Raw genomic sequence first — 19,508 nt, forward strand, 5'->3', positions numbered from 1 at the left:
ATAGCTGACAGGCAGACTCAAACAACATAGGAAAAGCATAAGTGGCACCAAAAGTCATATCCCCCTCGCATCAGCCCTCATCTCTACTGAGAACCTGAGAACATTTAAGTGCTTATTATGTTTTTATATATATTTTATCTGGTAGTTGTTTTAAATACCAAAACTATCCAGTTCTATACTGGACACCTGGCAATTCTAGTAAAGACCCATTGCTACCCATACATGGGTGTAGCTAAACTATACCGGATGGCCAATGGAGCATTTCCACAAATATAAAGTCCACCATTGGGGATCAGAGACAAACAAATAAATCAGGAGTGCCTAAGCTTTAGTGAGACATAACCATGTTTTCTGAAATGTGTCAGTGTAACCTGTTTATGGATGTAACAGTCTTAATAAAATATAAATGTGAAAGTTTTTAGTACTAAATAATCTAATAGGTTTGTGCTCAGTCACACAAAACACCTGTTTCCACTTGAGGCCATATTTGTGACAGAGAATACTTCTGCAAAACTCATTGTATATATTTATTTTAACTTTAGGCCATATTGTCTCTACTGGCAAATCGTACAGCAATCTTGTGAACTACTCATCAGCCCTTGGCGATCAAGTGGTAAATTGCAATCTACTATTTGGGCACACCTGAACTAAGTGGTAACACAACTCTCATGTCACTTATGTTTTATAAATGCCCTATAGGGAAAATTAAAATAATTTTCTCTTGCATTTTATTGAACTTTTATTGACTAATTTTCTTGAAGTTTCACAGAAGTAAAATGCATTTTAGTCCATTGATTTACAGTCTGATTTCATAAACTGACAGCTGTTATAAAACTTTAGCAAGCAGAAAACGCTATCATAAAAATCATGTGTCAACACGTTTTCATGTGCCCTTCAGGAAAAAAATGCTTCGAAGGTTAATTTAGACCCACCCAAAATGCAGTATTCAATCCATCATTTTATTAACCAAATACAAGCTGATTTGCTCATTCCCATGTGTAAAGTTTTGACTCCTATATAAAAACATGTCTCTATATTTCACTTATCCTATAATTGGCTATTTTTATTATTAAGTGTGTAGTTAAGGATGAGAACATTCAAATTTACTTCCATAAAGAACTTGTTCTGGATCATGTTAATGTGTTTATCTGGTTTCATGTTGTTAACTCAGTGACTAAATTATATATACGAAGGTGATTTATAACCGTAGGTGTTGTATTAAAATTTTGGCTCATACAAGAGCATTTCTGTTTTATAAAAATGGGAATATATTTTTATTATACCTTTTTAAATACATTCCAATACTACAAGAGCTAATATTATTTTTAAAGGTGGATTTGTGGTTATTGGTTTTTAAATAATAATTCTTTTGAAAAAAATAATGTAAGACTTTCTCCTTATCATTTATTAAATTTTCTTTAGATTGACAGCTTTTTTCAATACTAAGAGAAAAAATCAAATTATAATATGATGCAATGAAATGGAGCCAAACAAATTTACTAGAAAGTTTCTGTTCTACAATATGTGTGCCTCAAAATACCACAATTAATATGTGACTTCTCATTTAACCATATTAAAAAACAAATAATGCCAAAATGTGTCTTACAATATTACTTCACTTGTTCACTTATTGCTGCAACCTATATCTGCCGAAGTGCATCACCAAGAAAATGCTACATGCAATTTCAACAAAGGAAAAGAAAGATATGTAAGCTCACAAGTCATCATGGCAACAAATTACAGTAATGGTACAAAGTGTCAGGCCTGCAATAGACCCTTAGTCATTACTAAGGGCCTATTGCAGGTCTAAAATGTTGTACTATGCTTTTGGACCCAAACTAAAGAAATAAAGGTGTGTTAACATTTTAGAGGCTGGAATTATACAGATTTTTTTATTTGATTTGGACTTGGCAAGTCTTTTTCCATGCCCCTTTCATGTAAGTGTGCTTTTTTCCAACTTTGTGGATTTGAAACAAATTGTGCATGTCAGGGACCGTCTACGCAAGCACAGAGGCCAACTATAGAGCTCATAAGACACTTCTGTATATATTAATTATATTAGATGCCATGTTTTGCTTTTCAGAATAACAGGTATGCAGAAAAATAGGCTGAAAGAGGTCTGTTCATTATAGTTTTCACCTGTTTACTCAATATGAGTATAAAAAAACATGACTTTCTTGCAATATCCTGTTTGTAAATTGTGTGGATTAAATAATTTATTATTATTAGAATATCTTAGAAAAGGAAACTGTAAAGCACCTCGAAAGAATACAAAATTGTCACACGGCATACTATATTGTTAAAAAAACACATTATTTTTTTAGAATACCTGTTTTTATGAATATTCTTAAAGGGTCAGTAATGACATGATACAGTTTCGTCAGAGCATCGGCGCTTCTATGAGTAATAGTGCGATTTCACACATAACAGCTTACCCCGGTGCAGTACACTAGCATCTGTTGCATCACCAGGATCACACTGCGGGAAAACTTGTGCATGCGCAGATTAAGTACAATAGGAAAATCAGAGTTGAAGACTTACACAATTGCCCTGCACGAAATGCCGAAACAGTGCGATCGATAAGTCTTCATTTGGATATGGGGTAAAATCTTTAAAAATAAATTAAAAAATATGCCGAAGGTGTGGGCGGAAAGGCAGTTATACATGTAGAGAAGATTTTTAAAAGTTTTAGTAAATGTGGAGTTTAGCGTCCCAAATTATGTAACCATGTAACCATGTTATAAGAAAAGGAGAAGGGAATCCCGCCATGGGGGCAAATTATGTAACCATGTTATAAGGGAAGGAGAAGGGAATCCCACTGTGGGGTCAAATTATGTAGCCATGTTATTAGGGAAGGAGAAGGGAATCCCGCCACAAATAGTTGATGTAGGACAGGTACTAAGTGAGCAGGTGAAATAAAATATAACATGGTAACATAATTTGGGAATAAAATATAACATGGTTACATAATTTGGGATGCTAAACTCCCCATTTACCAAAGTTTTTCTATACTAAAAATATAATTTTAATGAAAAATTATGAATACATAGGGCATTTTATAAATTTGATTCACATTTTCTGAGTGATAATCGTTTCAATGGTAATATAATTAAATACCAAAGATACATTAACAATATCATTATACTGTGGGAAGGAGATATCACCACAGTTAAGGATTTTATAGAATATATTAACGACAATGACTATAACTTAAAATTCACGGAAAAACACTCTAAAACTGAAATTGAGTTCCTAGACTTAAGTATGTTTGTGCAGTTACTAATTTTAGAAAACCTACTGATAGGAACAGTTATATTAACTTATGCCCATCATAAGAAATGGAAAGAAAACGTACCATATGGGCAATTTCTAAGGCTTAGAATGAATTGTTCCTCTTTGGAAGATTATAGAGAAGCCGAAATTATGACTAGGAATTTCTGTGAAAAAGGCTATAGTTTGTATAGAAGAGTGCCGTCTTAGAGCACAGTATCAAGACAGAAACCAGTTATTAAATAAAGATATATGTGGTAAGAAGAACGAGAGTGAACAAGATAGTAGGGACGCAGTTAGATTCATAACCACTTATAATGAGGGTAATAAGAGTATTAAGGATGTTTTCAACAAACATTGGAGAATCTTAATCAAATCAGATGTTATCCTAGCTCTGAATCTCAATAATAAACCGTTAATAACTTTTAAAAAGGGAAGAAACCTAAAAAATCTATTGGCCCCCAGTAAATTGAGACCAATTAAGAAAGACAAAACCACAATAAGCAACTGTCTAAGCCTTAAATAAGGCATGTATAAATGTGGTAAAAACAACTGGGCAATGTGTAAGCATATACATATGAATCCTTTATTTAACAATAGTGATCACACAGCAACATTTAATATAAAAAGCCGGTGTACTTGTAGTATACCTTTTAACATGTGGGTGTGGCCTAATTTGTGTAGGTTGCACGAAAAGGAAGATGAGACGTAGATTCTCTGAGCATTTATACAACATAAAATCCAAATTAGATAAATATAGCGTTCCTGTCCATTTCAGACACTGTCATGGGAGTGACTCTAGGACTTTAAAGGTCCAAATAATTGATTGGATACCCCCCAGCAAAAAAAGAATAGATTATTGACTCTTAAGAAGCAGGAAACTTTCTGGATACAAAAATTAAACTGTTTGCATCCTATGGGCTTAAATGACCTGGACTTAGCTGCTTTTATGTAACTCTGGGCATTCATTTGGTTAAACTCTCCTTGGTGACAGTTTACTATAGAAGGTATATTTTTATATATACATTTTTAATTCTTAATATTTTATTTTTTATAATAATGTCATCTAGTAAGATATACAAGATCATATTTAAATTAAGTCATGATGTAATAAGGGATAAAATGGGATCTTGTTTCTATGTGTGTATATACATTTATGATTTATTTTTAACATTTCATGTATTCATTATAGAGGATAAATTGAATTTTACTTTTATATGTATGAAACCCATTAACGAATTACATGCATTATCCATATAATCTTATTTTTAACACTACTTATAGTTTAATAGGTTTTGATATTAAAGGGACACTGTACCCAAAATTTTTCTTTCATGATTCAGATTGAGCATGAAATTTTAAGCAACTTTCTAATTTACTCCTATTATCAAATTTTATTAATTCTCTTGGTATCTTTATTTGAAATGTAAGAATGTAAGTTTAGATGCCAGCCCATTTTTGGTGAACAACCTGGGTTGTCCTTGCTGATTAGTGGATAAATTAATCCACCAATAAAAAAGTGCTGTCCAGAGTACTGAAACCAAAAAAAAGCTTAGATACCTTCTTTTTCAAATAATGATAGCAAGAGAACGAAGAAAAATTAATAATAGGAGTAAATTAGAAAGTTGCTTAAAATTGCATGCTCTTTCTGAATTACAAAAGAAAACATTTGGGTTCAGTGTCCCTTTAAGTTTTCATAAATTGCCTTAATATTGTTTATTTTGAGCTGCCTAAAACTTAATATTGAAGTGTAAGGTTTTTGTCCACGGCCTAGTAATATGTGCGATGTCATAAGAGAAGGACTATATTTCACTCTCCTAAGTGCCGTGGCTGCACCAATCAGAAAACTTTTGTGGACATTTACCCCCTTAGTGACCAGACCACTTTTCCTTTTGTTGACCATTTGGGACCAGGGCTATTTTTACATTTCTGCGGTGTTTGTGTTTAGCTGTAATTTTCCTCTTACTCATTTACTGTACCCACACATATTATCTACCGTTTTTCTTGCCATTAAATGGACTTTCTAAAAAATACCATTATTTTTATCATAACTTTGACCCCCAAAATCTGTTGCACATCTACAACCACCAAAAAACACCCATGCTAAATAGTTTCTAAATTTTGTCCTGAGTTTATAAATACCCAATGTTTATACGTTCTTTGCTTTTTTTGCAAGTTATAGGGCAATAAATACAAGTTGCTACTTCCAAACAATTTGTTTTCCAAAATTAGCTGACACTGATATCTGTCAGGAATCCCTGAATATCCCTTGACATGTATATATTTTTTTTAGTAGACAACCCAAAGTATTGATCTAGGCCCATTTTGGTATATTTCATGCCACCATTTCACCGCCAAATGCGATCAAATAAAAAAAATCGTTACCTTTTTCACAAACATTTTTACAAACTTTAGGTTTCTCACTGAAATTATTTACAAACAACTTGAGCAATTATGGCACAAATGGTTGTAAATGCTTCTCTGGGATCCCTTTTGTTCAGAAATAGCAGACATTTATGGCTTTGGCATTACTTTTTGGTAATTAGAAGGCCGCTAAATGCCGCTGCGCACCACACTTGTATTATGCCCAGCAGTGAAGGGGTTAATTAGGTAGCTTGAAGGGAGCTTGTAGGGTTAATTTTAGCTTTAGTGTAGTGTAGTAGAAAACCCAAAGTATTGATCTAGGCCCATTTTGGTATATTTCATACCACCATTTCACTGCCAAATGTGATCAAATAAAAATAATCGATAACTTTTTCACAAACTTTAGGTTTCTCACTGAAATTATTTACAAACAGCTTGTGCAATTATGGCACACATGGTTGTAAATGCTTCTCTGTGATCCCCTTTGTTCATAAATAGCAGACATATGTGGCTTTGGCGTTGCTTTTTGGTAATTAGAAGGCCGCTAAATGCCACTGCGCACAACACTTGTATTATGCCCAGCAGTGAAGGGGTTAAATTAGATAGCTTGTAGGGTTTATTTTAGCTTTAGTGTAGAGATCAGCCTCCCACCTGACACATCCCACCCTCTGATCCCTCCCTGAACCCCTCAAACAGCTCTCTTCCCTCCCCCACCTCAAAATTGTCACCGCCATCTTAAGTACTGGCAGAAAGTCTGCAAGTATAAAAATAAAGGTCTTTTTTTTTTTAAAGATTTTTATAAAGTGTAGGATCCCCCATTATCCCCCAACCGCCCTGATCCCCCCCCCAACAGCTCACTAAGCCTCCCCCCTCAACCTATTGGCCGCCATCTTAGGTTTACTAACAAATTTGCCCTTTCTTTTAATAAAAAATATATAAACAGCCCATTTTCTGTAGTGTAGCTTCTCCCCCTCCCGGATCCCTTTCCAAACCATTTTTCCACCTCCCTTTCCCTTTCCCTATCCCTCTCTCTCCTTTCGTTTATGATCAATGTCCCTGCGTGCGTGCACTCCAGAGCCCTGCCTCCTTGCGTGCTCACGGACACTGGGTTACAGAATCCGGAAAAAGCACAGGCGATGTGCTGCCCACCCACCTCCCTGCAATGGCTCCCACCAACGATCGGCACCATCGCTGGCCGATGCAGAGAGGGCCACAGAGTGGATTGGATGCTTAAAAATGGTATTAAAATGATGTCTCAATATGGAGGCATCACTTCATTACCCTGGAAGCTGCTGGAAGTGGCTGGAAGCGATCATGATCACTTTCAGAGCTTCAAACCCTAGAGGAGGTGTCAGTCACGTCCTTGGTCACTAACTGTATTTTTTTGTAGGACGTGCCTGACACGTCATTGGCCGTTAAGGGGTTAAAGGCAATCACAGGCTGTCCAACTATCAGATCATTGTACCTCTTGAGAAAGACCGCATGTTTAGCGGTAGAAACGCTTTAAGGCTTTTTGAACCAAGTGGGGACCCGTAGCCTCCTGATGTCATCAACCTCTGAATCAAGGAAACACTGCCCGACATCGGTATCATGCTGGTCATATGCACGAGAGCTGCCAGCACAGCACAGATAGAGCTGACTGCCATACAGAACTTATATCAATTTATCTACTCTTATACCTTGGAAGGATTTCATTTTTAAGATGTTATGCAATAAATTAATTTTAACACTGTAAGGGCATCTTTAACAGTGTCATATATTTTATATCATTACGGTACACTTGAATCTGGTTGCGCTGTGTTTCTTTCCAGATTCTCTTGACATTTTCTGAGCTTACTGTCCCTTTAACAAAGTTATTACATAATGCAATAATGCAGGTACAGATGCACAAGTGCAGGTGCATAGTATTGTTACATATTGAGATGCTACAAAATAGAGACAAAAGGTATGCAGACTAAATATAATATATATAAAGAAAATACAAACAGCTACTTTATAGATAAGGTATACCAAAATCATAGGGGATAACATTCCCAGAACTACATATATATATATATATTATATATACACACACACACAGGGAAAAATAATTTAATAAAAAAAATGCAAACAAAACATTCTAACATGTTCACTTGTGTGTTTTGAACTTGAGTTTTAATTATGCTAAACCTTTGAAAACCTATTAGAAACCAGGGTGAAAGGATTTTTCTTTCTACTTCTTTTGCTTGCTTTTGTGGTATTCAGCCTGTTTGCTTATAAAAACTACCCTCCAGCAAATTTCGTGCAGACAGAGTAAAACATTTTTGGCTTTGAAGGAATCCCCTGAGGTAAAATTTACCTAGATCATATCGAAGTTACTACATAACCTGTTTGGGTTATTTTCAATAACATTGTAGAAGCACCAACAAAGGCTATGCGTGATACCAGTAGCAACTCCCTGTAAATTAACCTTTAGAAACTCTGCTTTTGCACGAAACGCCCACACGTCCCATCTCTATGTTTTTGAGTCATTAAATGTAGGCAGCGAGCTTGACAGGTATTTTCTTTTCGTTGTTTCGTTTTGCTTTTGTCTCCACAACATTCTTTGAAAGTTGTCACAAAATATATATATAACCATTTTGTTTTTGTATAACACCTCAGACTTGCATAGTGCTTTGACATGCTAATATAAGCTAGATAAAAAGTGACTCAGTGCATACAACAGTTCTACAAGTAGTTTAGTTTATATGTAATGAGTAAAGCCCATGAAACTTACAACACTAAATCAGAGCTGTATTGTACATTAGGTGAAGGAGGCAGCTGCCTAGGGGTGTTCCAATTTGTTACAATTTGTTACAGCTTGTGAATGTTGTCTTAGAGTGTGTTGAAAGCCAGCAGCTTCTGAGGAGGAGATGGAAAACGATTGGCAGATACATGCGTATGCTGCAACTAATTGGTTCCCTGGTTGTTTATTGTTAAGCAGCTACAGCATGCTGTGGCTCCTAGGCAGGATTTTGCTGGGTATAAAGAGATAATAATGCCAGATATTCAGCAGCCATGTAGCTATTTATACAATACTAAGCCATGCCTGATAGCAACATTATCAAACATCTACTTTTTGATATCATCCAATTACCTAGGAAATGTCTATTGCATTTCTGGTAATTTTACTACTTAACCAATCATCTGACAAGCTGATCCCTTTATCTCTACCATTCCCTACCATCTAAGGCCTCGCTTCCATTGAGTCGTAATTCAGTTTGCGTCCACTCGCAAACCGTTAAATATGCTGTCGAAAGCAATATCGTTTATCGACTGTTTCCAATAGCGCGTTATACCTCAATATTGGCAGCTGGACTCCGGCTGCCGAAAAAATCTTTGCGTCCCATAGAAAGTAATAGAAGCCGTTAATCGATAAATTATACCAGGATTCCAATGAAAGCGCAAACCGTTAATATACTGTCGGAGGCTGTCGATACATTGAGAAATATTACACCCAGCTCAACTAGGTGTAAAAGAGGAAAATTGTGCTTTTTGAGACCTATTTTCTATTGAAATTATAAAACTTGCAAATAATGCAAGTGTTTTAATGTAGAAATAAATTGTTATAAGTAATATTTATTGTTGTCTCATGTATAGAAATAGTTGAACGTATATTCTAATAGAAATATCAGTATATATTTCAATATAATAATATATGCAAGAACATATCTACAGAATGCAAACTAGACCTATGCCTAGGGCAGCAATACATATTACTTATATTTATGAAGTGGTAAATATAATTATATTAAAAAATAGTATTTGATTATTAAACATATGGATAAGTGTATCTTTATTTTTCTTGAGAGGTGATCACCGGTAAGGAGCACGGACGTTAAACGTAAATTCTATAGCGTAAGGTCGGGTTACCTTAGCAACTAATTGATTTTCAAGAAATCCGACATCAGATGGAAGCGTTAACACAATGTTAACTTACAGCTACACGAAAAGAGCGACTGCACGCTATCCGCAAAATATTTCAATGGAAACATGGTACTAAAATGGAGCCGTAAATTACTTTTAGCTGTCGGCCGCTTCGGTAGCTTACGGCTCCATTTTTAACGACTCAATGGAAGCGAGGCCTTAGTGAGTTACACTAGTACAGAAGTACTCACCTTCATATTCAAATAATACTTCACTAAGGAAGTACCGTTAAACCGACTATGATACTGTTGCATAAGCTTAAGCAAAGTTCTTTCACTGAATTATAAGATAGTAAATAACGATTACCCCAATTTATAAAGCAGTATACTGCAAAAACAAGAATTATTGCCAGTGTTAGTGTACTAGAAAACAGTCCATCTTGTTCACTCTTGAAAAGTGAATCTGGCTACAGGGAAGTTTAGTCCCACCTATGCTGTGGGCTAAATATATTGTTATTTTGCTACTTTCATAAATTTTGCTAATAGGGAGAGAGTAAATTGGTCCATTTTGTATTTACTATATAATGAACAATGAGTTTCAGTAATACCAAAGTATCAATGATTCACACTTAAATTATAGACTTTAATTTATTTCATGTGAACTTTTAAACGATGTGTGAGTCTTCAGTGAATTATTTAATATGTATGTAATTGTACTGGTCTGAAGTGGTACAAGTTTGTTTGTACAAAACACACACACACAGATACAAACACACACAAATACACACACATACACGCACACACATTAACACACACACACAAAAACACAAAGACACAGACACAAACACACATACATATATACGTACATACACACACACAGATACAAACACACACACATAAACACACACATACATACATACACACACATGTAAACACACACATGCATACATACATACACACACACAGATACAAACACACACACACACACAAAGATACAAACACACACATACACACACACAGATACACACACACACAGACACACACACACACACACACACACACACAGATACAAACATACACACACAGACACAAACACACACACATACATACACATACACACACAAAGATTCAAACACACATACATACACACACAGATACAAACACACACACACACATAAACACACACACACAGACACACATACATACACACACACACACACATGTAAACACACACAGACACACACACATACACACACACACACAAACAAACACAGACAAAGACACACACACAGGGAACTGCACATTCAGCACTCCCCAACATGGGTAAAAACAGAACTGTTGATACATTATGCAAGCTAATTACAGCTAAATATGTCCTTTTTTAGTAGTGCTATTTGAAGGAAGAACAGTTTAAATGTACTCTTCTCTACTGCATTGTATAATTGGTTCTTATTGTTGATTAACTCTTTAAAATAAAACGCTTACCACTTCTACTTACGATATCCATTTATACATACAATATCCAGTTGTAAATATAAATATAATTTTACATTTTTAATTCATCAGCAAATGGGACATTTTTACAGTCGTGTGCTGTGAAATTTCTAAATGCTTAGACTTGTATTTTTCTAAAAAGTAATTTGAAGAGTTCTACTCTCTTCTCGCCAATGAAGAGTGTACTTTGCCAAAAGTCTTTTGACTGTGCATTTGCTTACTGTGGTTGGATGTTGTTTTTCAGCTTGATTATGGATGCAGATGTGGTTCTTTTCCAACATTTTGAAATATTATGAAATAATAACTTGATAAACTGGCTTTCTGGTTGTGTGGTCACTTGTTTTGGTCTGCCTGGTCTGGCTTTGGACAAAAAATGTTTGGTTTTAGAAAAGCTCTTTAGTTTGATTTTTGTTGCTTTCTTAGAAATATTTATCTTAGCTTCAGTTTGCCACTGGGGAAGTTTTTCAGCACTCAGGAGAACAAGTGTCCACAAATTGCTTCACTAAGCTTCTTTCACATGATAACAAAAGGTATTTCAGCTAATGACCTTCTTCAAAGCCACTAACAGGAGCACTTAAAGGAGCACTAGAAGGATCATACTAATATAATTAATATCAAGTGTTAATCATTTAAAGACAAACAAATCTTACATGTCTGCTTGTATGTTACCACTTAAAGGAACATGAAACCCAAAATGTTTCTTTCATGATTTAGTAAGAACATACAATTTTAAACAACTTTACAGTTTACATCTATTATAAAATTTGCTTCATTATTTTGGTATCATTTGTTAAAGGAGCAGCAATGCACTACTAGTATCTAACTGAACACATTGGTAAGCAAATGACAATCGGTATATATATGCAGCCACCAATCAGCAGCTAGAACCTAGGTTTTTTGCTGCTCCTGAGCTTACCTAGATAAACATTTTTTAGCAGAGGCAGGAAGAAACCAAATTAACCCCTTAATGACAGAGGATGTACCAGGGGGTGGGATGTGTCAGGTTGGACTCTGATCTCTACACTAAAGCTAAAAATTAACCCTACAAGCTACCTAATTAACCCCTTAACTGCTAGGCATATTACAAGTGTGGTGCGCAGCAGTATTTAACGGCCTTATTATTACCAAAAAGCAACGCCAAAGCCATATATGTCTGCTATTTCTGAACAAAGGGGATTCCAGAGAAGCATTTACAACCATTTGTACCATAATTGCACAAGTTGTTTGTAAAAAAAATTGTGAAAAAGTCAACAATTTTTTTATTTGATCGCATTTGGCGGTGAAATGGTGGCATGAAATATACCAAAATGGGCCTAAATCTATGCTTTGGAATGTCTTCTAAATATAAATATATACATGTCAAGGGATATTCAGGGATTCCTGACAGATATCAGTGTTCTAATGTAACTAGTGCTAATTTTGAAAAAAAGTGGTTTGGAAATAGCAAAGTGATATTTGTATTTATGGCCCTATAACTTGCAAAAAAAGCAAAGAACATGTAAACATTGGGTCTTTCTAAACTCAGGACAAAATTTAGAAACTATTTAGAATGGGTGTATTTTGGTGGTTGTAGATGTGTAACAGATTTTGGGCGTCAAAGTTAGAAAAACTGTGTTTTTTCAATTTTTTCCTCATATTATATATTTTTTTTATAGTAAATTATAAGATATGATAAAAATAATGGTATCTTTAGAAAGTCCATTTAATGGCGAGGAAAACGGTATATAATATGTGTGGGTACAAAAAATGAGTAAGAGGAAAATTACAGCTAAACACAAACACGGCAAAAATTTAAAAATAGCCATTGTCATTAAGGGTAAGAAAATTGCAAAATGGTCCGGTCATTAAGGGGTTAAATAATAGAAGTAAATTGGAAAGTATTCTTTATCTAAATCATGAATGTCTAATTATGACTTTACTGTCCCTTTAAATGACATATATATAAGGTCACATCAGTTGAAAATGAATAGGCAAATGGTGTGTGAAGAGGATGTTAGTGTAAATGGCAATATAACATCAAGAGAAAAAGTTGTTTATTTGACTGTTTAAAAATGTATTCTTGAAAAAATAAGTATCAACTGATTACATTTTACTACTTTTTAATTTATGATCAAATAAAACCAGTTGGGGATGATGGCCTCAGACTATTACATTTGTACATTTTTAGGAGAGATGGTGTTTTGATACTGGTTTCATATTCAAGAGGCAGCTAAGATTCAGACAGTGCTCCTCCCTTACGGTGTGCCACATCCCAGATTACACTTGTCAAGCATGGGGAAGTTATTTACAGGTAACAATTGATATCATTTCATTGTGATTAAGTAGTGCCTATTGTGTAATATTCTCACAGAGATTACAAGAGTTTACCTTTAAATGAAGTCTTATATAACTAAATAGTGCAATAGTTTGTGTTGTTTATAAAATAAAGTAATATCATACTAGGAAATATCTTTCAGTAAAACTGGTGTGTCTAGTCTGCAATATAATACATACTAATGCATTCTAATGAAACTAACTGTATAAATACATAAATAAATATCTACAGTATATCTTTATATCTATACTCATTTGAGTTATGGTGGAAATAAAAACATGAGATTAAATATACAGTATATATACTGCCTTGCAAAATATTACTGAAAACCAGTCTATGGGCTAGATCACAAGTGGAGCACGAAAATATTACTTTCAACTTTTGATATAAGCACAAAAAAAAGCGCTCAAGCAATATTAGCCTTTTTATTTTTGTGCTCATATTACAAACTGAAAATAATATTTTAGTTCAAATAGTGGAGTTCTTTGTTTACTCTTAAACTATGATTTTCTATTGAAAGATACGTTACATACATACATACAAATACATAAATGCATATGTACAGTGTTGTACACACACATATAGATAGACAGACAGATAGATCGATAAATAGATAGACACACAAATACATATGCACCTTTGTGCCTTTCAAAAGTAAACATTTATTTTACCTGTCATATGTATAAATATAAGTAAAATACTTTATTTTAAAGAGACATTCTGGTCAAAATGTAAATGCACATAGATTAATTAAATCTTTAAATAGAAACATATATGCAGTACACATGTATTGGCAAAAATGCTTCTAGTAAAAATTATCACTGTTTTAGTGTTGCCATTTTTCTCTGCATGTGCTATTCTCAATGCACCAGCATTGTGAATACTGTGGCTGCTCATAGCACCAGTGGGGCTTATATTATGTCAGCAATTAACAAATTGAGTCATTACCATAGGGTACAAGCACCTTAGGTTCTCTGACTGTTACAAATGCTGGTGCACATTGCATATTTGAATATACTTTTAAAACAGCTATATTTTTATTAGAAGCATTTTTGTGGATTGCAATTTTGGCTGGAAAGTCTCCTTAATATATTATACATGTGTTAACACTTTACCTCAGGTCTCCAAAAGCATTACATTTTTAAGTGCTACATATTTTGTACTGCAATTAAGCTTAATGCTTAACTCATCACCTGTAACATGAGTGATAATAGCGCTTCCTGCACTATCCATTAAAGGAACAGTCTATACCAGAATTTTTATTGTTTAAAAAGACTGATTGGAACAGCCAATAGAATGCGAGCTCAATCCTATTGGCTGATTGGATCAGCCAATAGGATTGAACCTCAATGTTATTGACTGATTGCATCAGCCAATAGGATTTTTTCTACCTTAGATTCCGATTGGCATCAGCCAATCGGAATCTAAGGGACGCCATCTTGGATGACGTCATTTAAAGGAATCTTCATTCAGTAAGAAGACTCCGGATGAAGAGGATGCTCTGCGTCAGATGTCTTGAAGATGGAGCCGCTCCGCGTCGGATGGATGAAGATAGAAGATGCCGTCTGGATGAAGACTTCTGCCCGTCTGGAGGACCACTTCGCCTGGCTTGGATGAAGACTCCTCCCTACTACGTTGAGGACTTCGACCCAGTTGGATGAAGACTTCTGCCGCTTCCTTGAGGATGGATATCCGGTCTTCAGAACAGTAAGTCGATCTTCAGGGGGTTAGTGTTAGGTTTTTTTAAGGGTGTATTGGGTGGGTTTTATTTTTAGGTTAGGGCTTTGGGCCGCAAAAGAGCTAACTGCCCTTTTAAGAGCAATTCCCATCCAAATGCCCTTTTCAGGGCAATGGGGAGCTTAGGGTCTTTTAGTTAGGTTTTTATTTGGGGGGTTTGTTGTGTGGGTGGTGGGTTTTACTGTTGGGGGGTGTTTGTATTTTTTTTTACAGGTAAAAGAGTTAATTTATTTGGGGCAATGCCCTGCAAAAGGCCCTTTTAAGGGCTATTGGTAGTTTAGTTTAGGCTAGGGTTTTTTTTATTTTGGGGGGGCTTTTTTTATTTTGATAGGGCTATTAGATTAGGTGTAATTAGTTTAAATATCTTGTATTTTGTTTATTATTTTCTGTAATTTAGTGGGGGTTTTTTGTACTTTAGCTAATTGTATTTAATTTATTTAATTGTATTTAATTTAGGTCATTTATTTAATTGTAGTGTAGTGTTAGGTGTTAGTGTAACTTAGGTAAGGTTTTATTTTACAGGTACTTTTGTCTTTATTTTAGCTAGGCCGTTATTAAATAGTTAATAACTATTTAATAACTATTCTACCTAGTTAAAATAAATACAAACTTGCCTGTAAAATAAAAATAAACCCTAAGCTAGCTACAATGTAACTATTAGTTATATTCTAGCTAGCTTAGGGTTTATTTTATAGGTAAGTATTTAGTTTTAAATAAGAATAATGTAGTTAATGATAGGAATTTTATTTAGATTTATTTAAATTATAAGTTAGGGGGTGTTAGAATTAGACTTAGATTTAGGGGTTAATACATTTAATATAGTGGCAGCGACGTTGGGGACGGCAGATTAGGGTTTAATAAATGTAGGTAGGTGGCGGCGATGTTAGGGATAGCAGATTAGGGGTTAATATTATTTAACTAGTGTTTGCGAGGCGGGAGTGCTACAGTTTAGGGGTTAATATGTTTATTATACTGGCGGCTATGTCCGGAGCGGTAGATTAGGGGTTAAAAAATATAATGTAGGTTGCGATGATGTTGGGGGTGGCAGATTAGGGGTTAATAAGTGTAAGATTAGGGGTGTTTAGACTTGGGGTTCATGTTAGTGTGTTAGGTGTAAACATAAATTTTATTTCCCCATAGGAATCAATGGGGCTGTGTTACGGAGCTTTACGCTGCTTTTTGCAGTTGTTAGACTTTTTTTCAGCCGGCTCTCCCCATTGATGTCTATGGGGAAATCGTGCACGAGCACGTACGACCAGCTCACCGCTGACTTAAGCAGCGCTGGTATTGAAGTGCGGTAAGGAGCACAATTTTGCTCAACGCTCACTTCTTACCTGTTAATGCCGGGTTTGTAAAAACCTGTAATACCAGCGCTGCAGGTAAGTGAGCGGTGAGACAAAACTGCTCATTAGTACCGCACAGCTCATAACGAAAACTCGTAATCTGGCCGATTATTAAATATAAAAATTAAATAAAAATGATTTATTATGTTATGTTTAAAGGTATTTGAGTGCAAAGAGTTTAAAAGTATATCTATATGTGTATATGTGTTTATATACCCATTTACACATATTTAGACACACACACACATAGATATATATATACATATATATATATATACTGTATATATATATACACACATATATATATATTTTTTTATTTATATATATATATATATATATATATAAATATATGTGTGTGTGTGTGTGTGTGTGTGTGTGTGTGTGTGTGTGAACGAAGTAGAATATATCTCCCACAAGTGGGGATATAAGCTTTTGAATATTAGGAGCGCAAACACCACAGAAAGAAATATAATTGATATTTGTATCAATAAACAACTGATTTAAGATTATACGCTAAAAAGTTAATATTGGTAATTGGAATAAGAATGTGAATAAGGGGGAAATCAAAGCCAGCTGCCAGAAGATTATATACCAGTTAAAGCTAATATCCTTTTCCAAGATATTTTAGGGGAAGGAAATGTAAGGGGAGAAAAACTAGCTATAAACTTAGCACTTGGAGATGATACTACCCTGGGCGTATAGTAAGTTTAGAAACTCATATGTATCATAAACATTATATAGGAACGATAAAAAATGTACAAATAGATGAAATAAAAAGAAATATAAGATGATGATAAATATAAAATATACGAAGTAATTGAATAAGCCTACACAATTCAATGATGCAAAGTCCCATGTAATGTATACACATGAACAAAGAAAACAGCTTAATAACACTGGAAACAAGTACACCAGGTACTAATTAACATATAATAAGTTGGGAAATAGTGTGTATCCACAACTGTGTATAAAAAACTAAAAAAAACTCTTGTTTTGTATATTTCTAAACTAATGGAAACAGTCAGAGTTGTGCACAAAACAAAGAAAGTGAGTCCAATTGGTTTGTAGAGCAAAAACACCAGGCACCGGTGAGATTAAATGTGGACGTAATCCCTATAAGTAAGTGCAGGAGAGTGGAGTATGGAGCCCCTATAGGGGATCTACTTACAAGAATGAACCTCAATCGTATGAGGTAAGGCACCGCCAGGTGAATAAGCAATCCAATTCTAGATGTATCTCTGTGAACATTGGATCCTCTCAGTGCGGGAAGGGCGGCCTGGGTCCCAAGTGACAAGTCGAGTGTTGTAAACCAACTCCTGTTTAGTCGACCGGTGGGCTGTGATCGGATACTTGTAGTTGTCAGGTCACTAGGTGCTGTGGTGTTTTACTATGTATTTATTTATTGCATCAATTTTACTGAAACCATTGAAAGTGTTTTTTAATTAATCAAGATATGTTTAAGAGCAAGTATTTGTACAATATCTTGCTTTATAGTATAAGTTTTTAGCCACTCATTTTTTATATATATCTGGGGTCAGAACCCAGTATATTCATATACTCTTCATTGTGTCAGCATCTAAACAGTGTATCCACGTATAAATAGTATCCCACATGGGTTTCTTTATCCAAACAGGGGAGGCCAGATATCAGTCATCTAACTTCTAAACAAAAGATTGTCATTTAACAGATATTTTTAATTCCCATTCCCCCCCCCCCCTTTTTTATCAGCAATTATTAGATCCTACTTTTTAATATGGGCTCTTTTAGCTCATTTTAAGGACTTTTTTATATAGTCTCCCCCTCACTTTCTCAGAAAAATTAACACGTCTCAGTGATGTTCTCCAGTGACGCCTAACCAATCATGGCAGTCACATCAATAGAGGCATGTTTTCACTAACCCTTTAAATTGCAGGCAAGTTCACTCGGCAAATTGCCTCTGATGAAGAAGGTTTAAAGTTTATTATACCTTCGAAACGCATCAGGTATCTTTAGTACACTGAGTACAAACCTTTTTGCCGAATCTAGCTCTCCTGTTTGGAGACCCCACTACTATGAATACCCGCTGACTCTAGAGACTCCGGAACACACCGGAGATTGCCTTGGACTCACTGTTCTCTTATATACAATTCAGTGTGTTATGAGTCGAATTGTTACCTCATTCCATTGAGGTCGAATTTTGTAAGTGTGTCTTATACTTTTTAACCTATCCAACCAAATAAATGGTATTGCATGATTATCCTATGTATGTTTTGTTCCCTATCTACTACATATGGGCATTCATCCCCTGACTGACCAAGGCCATAGCAGCTAACGACCTGACAACTACAAGGATCCGATCAGAGCCCACCGGTCGATTAACAGGAGTTGGTTTAAACACTCGACTCGTCACTTGGGATCCAGGCCGCCCTTCCCGCACTGAGAAGATCCGATATTCCCAGAGATACATCTAGAATTGAATTGCTTATTTCCCTACCTGTGCCTTACCTTACATGATTGAGGTTCATTCTTGTAAGTAGATCCCCTATAGAGGCACCATACTCCACTTTCCTGCACTTACGTATATGGATTATGTCCACATTTAATCTCACTGGTGCCTGGTGTTTTTGCTCTACAAACCACACAATTGGACTGACTTTCTTTGATGTGTGCACTACTCTGGACTTTGTTTTATTGACTGTTTTCCTTTGTTTAGAAATATTTAAAACAAGAGGTTTTTTTCGTTTTTTTATACACAGTTGTGGATACACACTATTTTCCAACTTATTATATGTTAATTAGTACCTGGTGTACTTGTTTCCAGTGTAATTAAGATGTTTATGATACATATGAGTTTCTAAACTTACTCTACGCCCAGGGTGGTATCATCTCCAAGCGCTAAGTTTATAGCTAGTTTTTCTCCCCTTACATGTATATATATATAATCCTTTCCATTCAAACACCTTGTGTTATACCATATACATTTTATCCCTTATAAAATATTTAAATTAATATGTGTATGAAGAATGTTTATTAGAAAGTGTGTATATGAATGTAGCACTTTATTATAATGTATTTATGTTGTATTTATTGCAACTTTTATTTTAGCCCTAACCCTTTACACAA

This window comes from Bombina bombina, chromosome 5 (genome assembly GCF_027579735.1).
Source record: "Bombina bombina isolate aBomBom1 chromosome 5, aBomBom1.pri, whole genome shotgun sequence".
Taxonomy (NCBI): Eukaryota; Metazoa; Chordata; class Amphibia; order Anura; family Bombinatoridae; genus Bombina; species Bombina bombina.